General features: G+C 50.8%; 1 long non-coding RNA gene across 2 annotated transcripts; it reads right to left on the bottom strand.

The window, feature by feature from the left end:
* Window positions 1-287: 287 nt before the first annotated feature.
* LOC104856370 lies at window positions 288-2,017 on the bottom strand. Of its 2 annotated transcripts, none has more exons than XR_778617.1 (3): window positions 1,934-2,017; window positions 1,207-1,401; window positions 288-456 (listed from the first exon to the last, which is right to left on the bottom strand). It is a non-coding gene; the product is annotated as an uncharacterized LOC104856370 (long non-coding RNA). The 2 variants fall into 2 exon arrangements; XR_004516472.1 differs by having other exon boundaries at window positions 1,207-1,386.
* Between the last annotated feature and the right edge of the window lie 6,975 nt (window positions 2,018-8,992).

The following is an 8,992-nucleotide window of genomic DNA, read 5'->3' as shown; positions in this document are numbered from 1 at the left end:
CTCCTGGTCTCGAAAAGTTTTGCCATCACTGCCCTAAACACTGGGTTTTATAATCCAGCTATTATTTTCTTTTCATTTATCCTCCTGCATCAGACCTTACCCTTTGCCCCCACCTCAGGGCATCTGCTTTTCTCCAGCCCAGTTCTGAGACCCTCACCCTTGCTGTTACGCCATAGGCAGCCACCTTTTCTGGACGAACTTCGAAGACTTTACACTGATCAGCCAGTTACAGAAGAACACATACTGTGTATTTCCCTTATATGAGGCTCCAAGAGAGAATAGTGCGATTGTCGGAGACAGAAAGTCGGATGTGGCCGTGGGGTCTGGGAGCAGGAGGAGGGGAGTCGGTGCTTCATAGAGACTGTTTCAGCTGGGTTATGAAAAGTTCCGGAAATGGATGACGGCGATGGTTGCACAATAATGTGGATCCACATAGTCACGCCGAAGGCACACTTCCTAAAGGGTTAGAACATTAACATCTGCGTCTTCAACCACAGTGAAGAGTCGGGCAGAGTGAGGACACGCAGCCCAAAGGCAGAAAGGAGCACACTCTTCCCCTTCCCTTCTCCCAGGGAAGAAGTGTCAGAACAGTTCTCATGGCTGTGTCTAGATGTTCCCTAAGCTTCATGCAATCATAGTGGGGCTTTTTCAGAGGCAGCTGGACCTAGAGTGTGGGATACTGGAATTGATTCATGGTGCAATGCCAGGATGAAGGGCACAGGTGCTGGGTATTTTGTCTCAGCAACAAGAAAAGTAACTACACAACAGTGATTCCAGTGTCCCGTGATTTGCTGGCACCTTGGTGGGGAAAGGAGCTCAGCCATAGTGGGTGCTCCTCCCCTCCACTCAGAAATTGCTCCTGCAGGACCAGTGAGAGCAGCCTGGACTTGCACTGGCATCTGAATAACTGCCCTGGGGGTGGACTTATCTGCCTGGCTGCTACGTCCTTGGGACGCAGCCTGTGTTCCGAGACATTCTTGGAAGTGCTTGAAGACTCAGTGTGAAACACAGAAAAAGAGAGACTACATTACTGCCGTTTTATGTGTTGCAGTGGTAGCATTTGGCATTAACTTTCTCCTTTCTACAAAAAGATTGGGGATTCTTGGACTAGAGGTTGGCCTTGGGTGAGGACTTGCCTTTTGTCCAGCTTGGGTATGTTTAGGCCGGGAAGCAGAAGAGGTTTGGATACGAGGGACGTCTGCTTACCTGGGTTAAGGTGGCCATTGTTCAGGGCCAGGCTCCTCCTGCCCAGCACCTAGGAAGCTTCCTGTAGCACTTGGGTCTGTCTGCGTCCACGGTGACTGTCTACTCCAGTGGCACACAGCTGCCTTCCTGTCTTCCGTGGAGCTCCGACGCAGCTTGGTGTCAGTGTCTGATTTACGTGACCTAAATCAGAGTCTACTGTTGAAGATGAAAAGACCCTTAGAGAGGCACCTCAAGCCACCCCATTTGTGCAAAAAAAAAAAAAGTCAAGACTAAACTGGCCACGGAGTGACTGAGACACTGTCATTCCTCCTACCCTTCCAAGTCACTACAGAAATCTGGTAACGTCAGGCTGAGGTGAGGGCCCAGCTAACGCGGGCCGTGTGGCAGGACGTGCCCTAAGGGTCGGGATAGGTGCGCACTGTGCAGCGATGCTGACCGGGGGAGCTAAGTCCCTCCTCCCGCTCCTCAGCTCTGTGTGCCTGGGCCTCACGCCGGAAGCCCACCCAGGTCCGAACCGTCAGTGCCCAGTGACGTCTGGCTCCTGCGCAGGTGAGAGCGGAACCATGACCCCGAGGCCATGACCTGTCAGCTCCTTCCCTGGCCAGCTCCTCCGTCTGCAGAAATGTGTACTGTCCCCCAGTGTCCTAAATCACAGGTGCCAGGAGCAGGTTCTTATTTGTCAGTTCCTGCCACAGCGCCAGGGAGCAAAACCCACTGGCTTTCTTACCCTCGCTGCTTATCCACCTTGCTTTTCAGCGTTGCAAGTGGACCCCAAGTCATTTCAAGTGTATGACTGCTTTCTGAGCCAAGGCGTCCTGATCCCCAGAGCTCACGTGTGCACCTGAAGAGCGTAGAACAACTTAATTACGACAACGCACGGAGCAGCCTCAATTCTTTTTAGTATTTTATTGCTGATCTCATTTCTCCCCATTCTATATTATTTACTCAGCTGATTAGATTTAATGAGCACCTGGAGAGCAATTTGGCAAAATGTTAGAGGAATTCACGGCCCAGGAAATGGGGAAAAGATCCTGTTAGCACTCGAGAGAGATTGTGTTCAGGTGGCCTCCCTCCAGGAACTGCACCTGATGTCGCCTCCGTGCTCGGGAAGGAGCAGCAGCCACGTGCTCCCAGGGACTGCCACGCCTGGGCCAGAGCCGCTGAGGACGGCACTTGGACACCCCCATGCTGCTTTTCCTTCCTTTTTTTTTTTTTGGCAATGCTGGGGATTGAAGCCGGGGCTTTACGCTCCCCAGGTAAGTTCTCTACCACCGAGCTAGGAGGTGTGATCAACAACTACAGTGAATACTGGAACTTAAAAAAATTACCACAGTAAAAGACACACTGCCATCCGTCTCCCTCGAAATACTTCCCCCTCGCTGTCACCACACTTATTCCATCCTTCTTGTCACTTTCTGAAGCAGCTCTGGAAATCCTCTTTTGTGCCTTTAGTTGTGCTCTTGTGGCTGCCTCGATGGTCTAAATGGATTCAAAACATTTACCTTCCGTGGTCATTTTGACTTTGAGAAAGAGCCAGAAGTCATATGGATCCAGATCCAGTGAGTAAAGTCAACGAGGACACACTGTGATGTTTTTATGTGACATAAACTTTTGAAATTGATTCAGAACATTGAGCCAGCCACAAAAACAGTGCCGAAAGAGGACCTCCAGAACTGCCTCACAAAGTGGCCAGGAAAATGGGACAAATGTGTTTGGAACGAGAGGGAGCATTTTGAGAGGTATTAATGTGTCTTTTATTATAATAAATTTTTAAATGTAAACATTCACTATTTTTAGATCATATCTTATATATACCCAGCCTTGGACCCCTCTTTTCGTTTTGTTTTTTTGGTACCAGGGATCGAACTCAGGTCCTTGCGTTTGAAAGGCAGGCGGCAGAACCACTGAGCTAACTCCCTGGCCCTGGAACCCTTTTGATTCTCTCAATAAGTGCATAATACCAAAGGCTTTACTGCAAAGTCCTTAGATGTTTTCCACAGCGTGACATGTGGGCGGGGAGCTGAGCAGAGGGACAAGGAAGAGAAAGCCATGAGGTTCATGTCTTCCGGACCAACATCAACCCTGTTGTCTCTACCCACTGGGTTCCAGCACTGCCTGCTCCCCTGTGCGCATCCCCAGTGGTCACACAAACCGTTTAAAAATGCAGTGCTCACTTCAGAAGGTGGTGAGGCAAAGGAGGAGGGGCCACAGCCTCAGCCACCTGAAGAGGACAAAGGACGGAGGCACGAATGTTCTTGGAGATGCATTCATGTGACAGGGACAGGAACGCAGCTCTCTAGCCTGCAGTCAGGGCTACTTCAAACTGGGCTGGCCCCTGCTTCGGTAACTAGTGGGCAGTCACCCTTTGACAGGGCTTCTTTTGCCATCAGCAGGTCCTGCCCCTCACAGGCACTGCAGTAGGACTGCCTGCCCCCATCCAGGGTTGCTCTCGGGGTCTCAGTCTTCACCCTCTGCACACAGGGGCACACCCTAGCCTCGGAACCTGTTTCTAACACTGGCATCGCCTCAGTCAAAGGGATGTGGTTCAAAATCCCGTGTAACACTGGCTTTGAAGAGTACTGGCATCTGTGCCTTGCTGTGTGTGCACCCTGTAAACAGTGCAGGTCAACTTAGGAAAATCAGTCTGCAGGGGCAGCCCTGAAGTGGCCCCAGGTGACACGAATCAGTAAGGACTTCTCACACCACACGTGTCAGGCTGATGGCTGTTCTTACCTCGATCACCGTCTCTACTGCTGCTCACATACGCTCAGCTCTCACACAGCTCACCGTCCGGGGGAGAAGGGCACCTCCAGTGTGGGCCGTCTGAGAAGTCCTCGAAATGTCGCTGCGTCACCAACAGGGTCCACAACGAGCCCAACACTGGCCGTCGGGAGTCCCCAGAGGTGACTCTGTCACGGACTGTTCACTGTGAGGCGCAGCCACCGGCTCCACAAAGCCACGGAGGATGTCTCCCACCCCCTGCCTTCGTTACTGACCAGGCCACGCCTGTCTGAGCAGCCAGGCTGGGCCTCACTAGATCTGTGACCCGGGAGTCTGTGCTCCTCAGTGTCCAGGCCACACTTTGAGAAACAACCGACTTGCCTCTGAGGCTTGGTGAAGGCTGGATACTGGCACACTCACAGTGGGAAGGAAGAGCAAGAGTTTGAGGCAAGGTGAGGGGTTTCACTGAGCTGCTTGGGGGTCACCCACAGAGCTTTGGGAGCATGGTGACCCAACCCCACCAGGACCGTGGGGCCCCGGCCCTGCCGCAGTGATAAAGGGATTCCGAAACGCTGGCTGTTAGGTGACTGAGGAGGTGCGGACCAGGCTCAGGCCCCAGGCACAGGTGTGGTGAGGCCATGTGCTTGCTCCCTGCTAGGCCGTGTGTGTCTGTGTGCCTGTGTGTGCAGGCATCTGAAAATGTGCTTGGATCACAACTCACGCTGGACGATAATATGTTAAACAACAATAAAGCTGAGTCATTCTTAAAACATGGAGTCGTGATTCTCAAAGTCACGGCATCAGCAAGACTTCCACGTGACTCTGGTGCAGGCTAAAGACCAAAGACCATAGGCGTGGACTCCAATTATAGAGCAATAACCCTATTTAAAAGGTGGAAACAGCTTTGTCCCTCAGGGTGTGGGTGCAGAAACAGCTGTGGGTCCTGGTCACTGAGGCCCTGGCATATGGCTGATTGGGAAGGCCAACCTCTCATGTATTCGCTTAGCCAATGACCCACTCCTCACTGAACGATAAGCAATAGGTCACAGGTAGCTTGCAATGAATGGACTGTTTTGGGGCTCAGTGTCTACCTCCAGTAAGGCCAAAAATAGCTGGGGAAAGTTTGGGGTCATATGTGGCTCCTGGTTCAGCAGGGCAGGGTGTGGCTCCTAGAAGGGGCCACAGAATGGCAGAGCTTGAACCTGTAATCCCCTGCCTCGGTCCCAGAGCACTGGGATTACAGGTGTGTGTCTGGCTGCCGCCTCACACTTCTCTCCTCACCATTCACTTGGCAAAAGACACCGGGTGAATATAAAGCCACTCTTGCCAAGGTCACCATAAAACTCCACGTTTCCAAATCTGGCCTCTGTGACTTCCTATGGGCTAAATTGACAGTGGTGAAGTCTTCATCTCCATGTGTTTAGAGGGGTCTGCTGAGCTCCAGGCTCGTGTGCTGCTTGTCCCATCACCTCACAGGCACCTGAGGTTACGGGAGAAGCCTGCTCTCCCGGGCTTGTTTCCACCTGGATTTCTTCATCTCAGGGAGTGTGATCATCATCCACGCAGGAAGTTGCTCCTGCTGGAAACTGGGATCTTGGTCAACTCACCTGACTCCTCTCCCTGTACCACCTACCAGTAAAAGACACATTGCCATTAATTCCCATCAAAATACTTTGAACACACTCAGCAAGCATGACTTCCATACCTATTTCAGAAAGTGGCAAGAACACTGGAGTGAGTTCTAAGCCAGGGGGAGAATTATGAAGGGAATTAATGGCAATGTCTTTTATTATAATAAACTTCAAACACTATTTCTTGATCAGCCCCTACATATCCAACAAAGGGCTGCATTTAAAGTGCCCGAGGAAGTACATGAGTGCCCTCTGGGCCCTACTGGGCCAGCAGAGCTGCGTTGGCAGCTGGCTCAGATTGCTTTGTGTTTTAAAGCAAGAACAAAAAAGAGGTGGCCTCACTTCCTCCATCCCTCCAAACAAAGGACAAGCCCTGAGTGCTTCGAGGTAGGGGGCGAGCGCCCCCTGGTGGTCCAGTTGGCTCTTAGCTGCACAATCCTTGTGTAGACGCAGAAAGAAATCAAGGCCACTCAGGCAGGGGTTCGCCAGAGAAGTAGGCTTTGCCAGCAGAAACTCAGCTAATATAAAGTCCTCAGTGATCCTTCCAAGTAAGCTCTTCAAAATAAAACCCGCAGGATGGCTAAAGACAGCACCTCATATTTTCTTCTAGTCCTATTTTACAGAGTAAGCCAATGAGTTACAATGCTTCAAAACACACGTGTGAGGAAATCCCACAATAAAATAACTGCTCATATCCTACATGGGGCAGGACCCGGGGATAAGAGGCTATGGTCTGCGGGACTGGCCATTGTGGTCCATGTCCACAGTGTGCCACAGGACTCCAGTGCAGCTTCCCAATGTTCTTTTTCCTGAAGAGCCCCTTGGGGACAGAGTTCCCCAATGACAGAGCAAGTCAAACCTTGGCCTACTGCCATTTAGTCCTGTGCTGCCCAATACGGCAACCACTGACCACTGAAGCCATAGGACCCCTGAGGCGCAAACTGTACATCAGACCTCAAAGACCCTGTGTGGAAAAGAATGAAAACTGTTTTTACATTGACTATATATTGAAATGATCATAGTTCAAACATGCTCAGTCAAATAAAATCCTTCAAAATCAATTTCACCTGTTTTCTTTTATGGTTTATAGTGGTTACCAGGATGTTTACAATCCTACACATGGTTCACACTGCATTTCCACAGGTTGGTGCTGAGTAGAACCTACAGAGGATGGCTAAAACTTGTGACTGGGTTTATGGATAATTGGGCCCATGGGGCACGGCAGATAGAGTCTAGGAGGGAGGGAAAGAGCTCAGCCCTTGGTCCGTTAATAATTGGCCTGCCTGTAGAGTCCTGATCGGGACAAAAGGGGCCCTGTCCTCCCAGGTGGGGTCCACTTTCCCTGTGACTTATTCAACTTCTGCTCACCCATGACCTGCTACACAGGATGGGAGTTTTCTCTGCACCATTCAGAATCTGTCGATTGTATCAATGGCCTGCTGATAGCTGGCTGCAGATGACTCCGGCTGTGTGGCCCCTTGGAGAGATGCCCAAGACCCCACACCATGGGGAAGACTGTCACCTCCTCACACAAACCCTTCAGCACCCTGATAGGACTTGGCCTGCCCAAGGGGACAGGTCTGACTGCATCTGTAAGAGGAACGATGAGGCCCAAATATTTTTCCCTGGCAGTGGAAGGCGTTTGTGATTGCAAGTGGCAGACCTCGGGGATCCATGACCTCAGATGTCACCATCTTCCTTCCAGCACCTCACAATTGTACACAGGTGGGGAAGTGGCCCCTAGACTTCAGGAGACAGAGCCTCACACTTTTTTTTTTTTTTTTTAACTACTAAGGATGAACCCAAGGCCTTCCCACTGAGTCACATTCCCAGCTCTTTTTACTTTGAGAGGGCTTTGCTAATTGCTAAATTGCCTGGGCTAGGCTTGAACCTGTAATCCCCTGCCTCGGTCCCCAGAGTGCTGGGATTACAGGTGTGTGTCTGGCTGCCGCCTCACACTTCTCCCCTCACCACTCACTTGGCAAAAGACACCGGGTGAATATAAAGCCACTCTTGCCAAGGTCACCATAAAACTCCACGTTTCCAAATCTGGCCTCTGTGACTTCCTATGGGCTAAATTTACAGTGGTGAAGTCTTCATCTCCACGTGTTTAGAGGGGTCTGCTGAGCTCCAGGCTTGTGTGCTGCTTGTCCCATCACCTCACAGGCACCTGAGGTTACGGGAGAAGCCTGCTCTCCCGGGCTTGTTTCCACCTGGATTTCTTCATCTCAGGGAGTGTGATCATCACCCACACAGGAAGTTGCTCCTGCTGGAAACTGGGATCTTGGTCAACTCACCTGGCTCCTCTCCCTGTACCACCTACCTGGCGACCCCTGGGCTCTCCATAGTCACTCTGGGAACACCTTCCTAGTAGCTTCTCCTCGTCACTCTTGAGCCTCCTCCGCTTCATTTCCCACAGGAAGCAGGAATTATCTTAAAAATATAAACTGCTTCAGATCAAGGGAGTAGGATGGAGGCAAGGGGAAGGAAAAGTATAAAGAATTAAGATGTGCTATGCACACGTAAGAAGGCTTCACAATGAATGTAATCATTAGGTACTGCCTTTTTTTTTGTACCCGAGATCAAACTCCAGTCCTCATGCTTGCGAGCCAGGTAGTGGCACCACTCAGCTAAATCCCCAACTATGTACTACTTTTTTAAAAATTACAAAAATACAAATTGCTTCATTCAGCATTTACTCAGAAAATATTATCTAGGACTTTTTTTAAAAAAACAGTCCCTGGCACTGGGGCAGCATCACTGAACAAATGTATATAGAGAGAGCCCTGTCCTGAGGAAATCTTAGGGGGATTGGCAGACAATAAACAAGATAAGAGACAGGGATTAGCGTTCTGAAGAAAAATATAGCAGGGAAAGAGCTCTTTGCAGGAAGGGCATGCAGAATTTGGATAGTCACGAAGGTGGTATTGAAAAAAGGCTACCTAGACGTGAGGTAGGCGCCCATCACATTGCTGGAGACTGGCCTTGCAGGGTCTCAGTTGGGACTTGGGTTGTGGCTGAGGTTATGCCACGGGACAATTCCAATCAATGGTCTTAGGGCCACACTGGCTGCTGTGCTGAGAAAAGACAGGAGGAATGAACAGGTGGACCAGTGAAGAGGCCAGTCCTCACGTGCAGTTAATGTCTAGAAGACAGGGCTTGCTGCACTCAAGGAGTCCAAGGTATGGGGCATGAGCACCTCCAGGGACGCAGCTGTCACAGACACGGCACTGCAGCACACCTGGACAGTGCACATGGAAGTATGAGCTGGCTGTGGGACACATGCTGAGGCTGTGTCCCTCAGCATGTGGGACAGGTGGTGTGGTCATCGGCCTGTGGCTGACGTGCTCACTGGTGTCACCCCAAAGTCTATACTAGTGCTTGGGACATAGGGGGTTACAAGTGGATGTGAGCTGTGCACTGGCAGAGGAGTG

This window comes from Fukomys damarensis, unplaced genomic scaffold, assembly GCF_012274545.1.
Source record: "Fukomys damarensis isolate Sample0158 unplaced genomic scaffold, DMR_v1.0_HiC HiC_scaffold_10, whole genome shotgun sequence".
Taxonomy (NCBI): Eukaryota; Metazoa; Chordata; class Mammalia; order Rodentia; family Bathyergidae; genus Fukomys; species Fukomys damarensis.
Note: the sequence above shows the minus strand (reverse complement) of the source record. Positions and strands in the feature narration are given on the sequence as shown.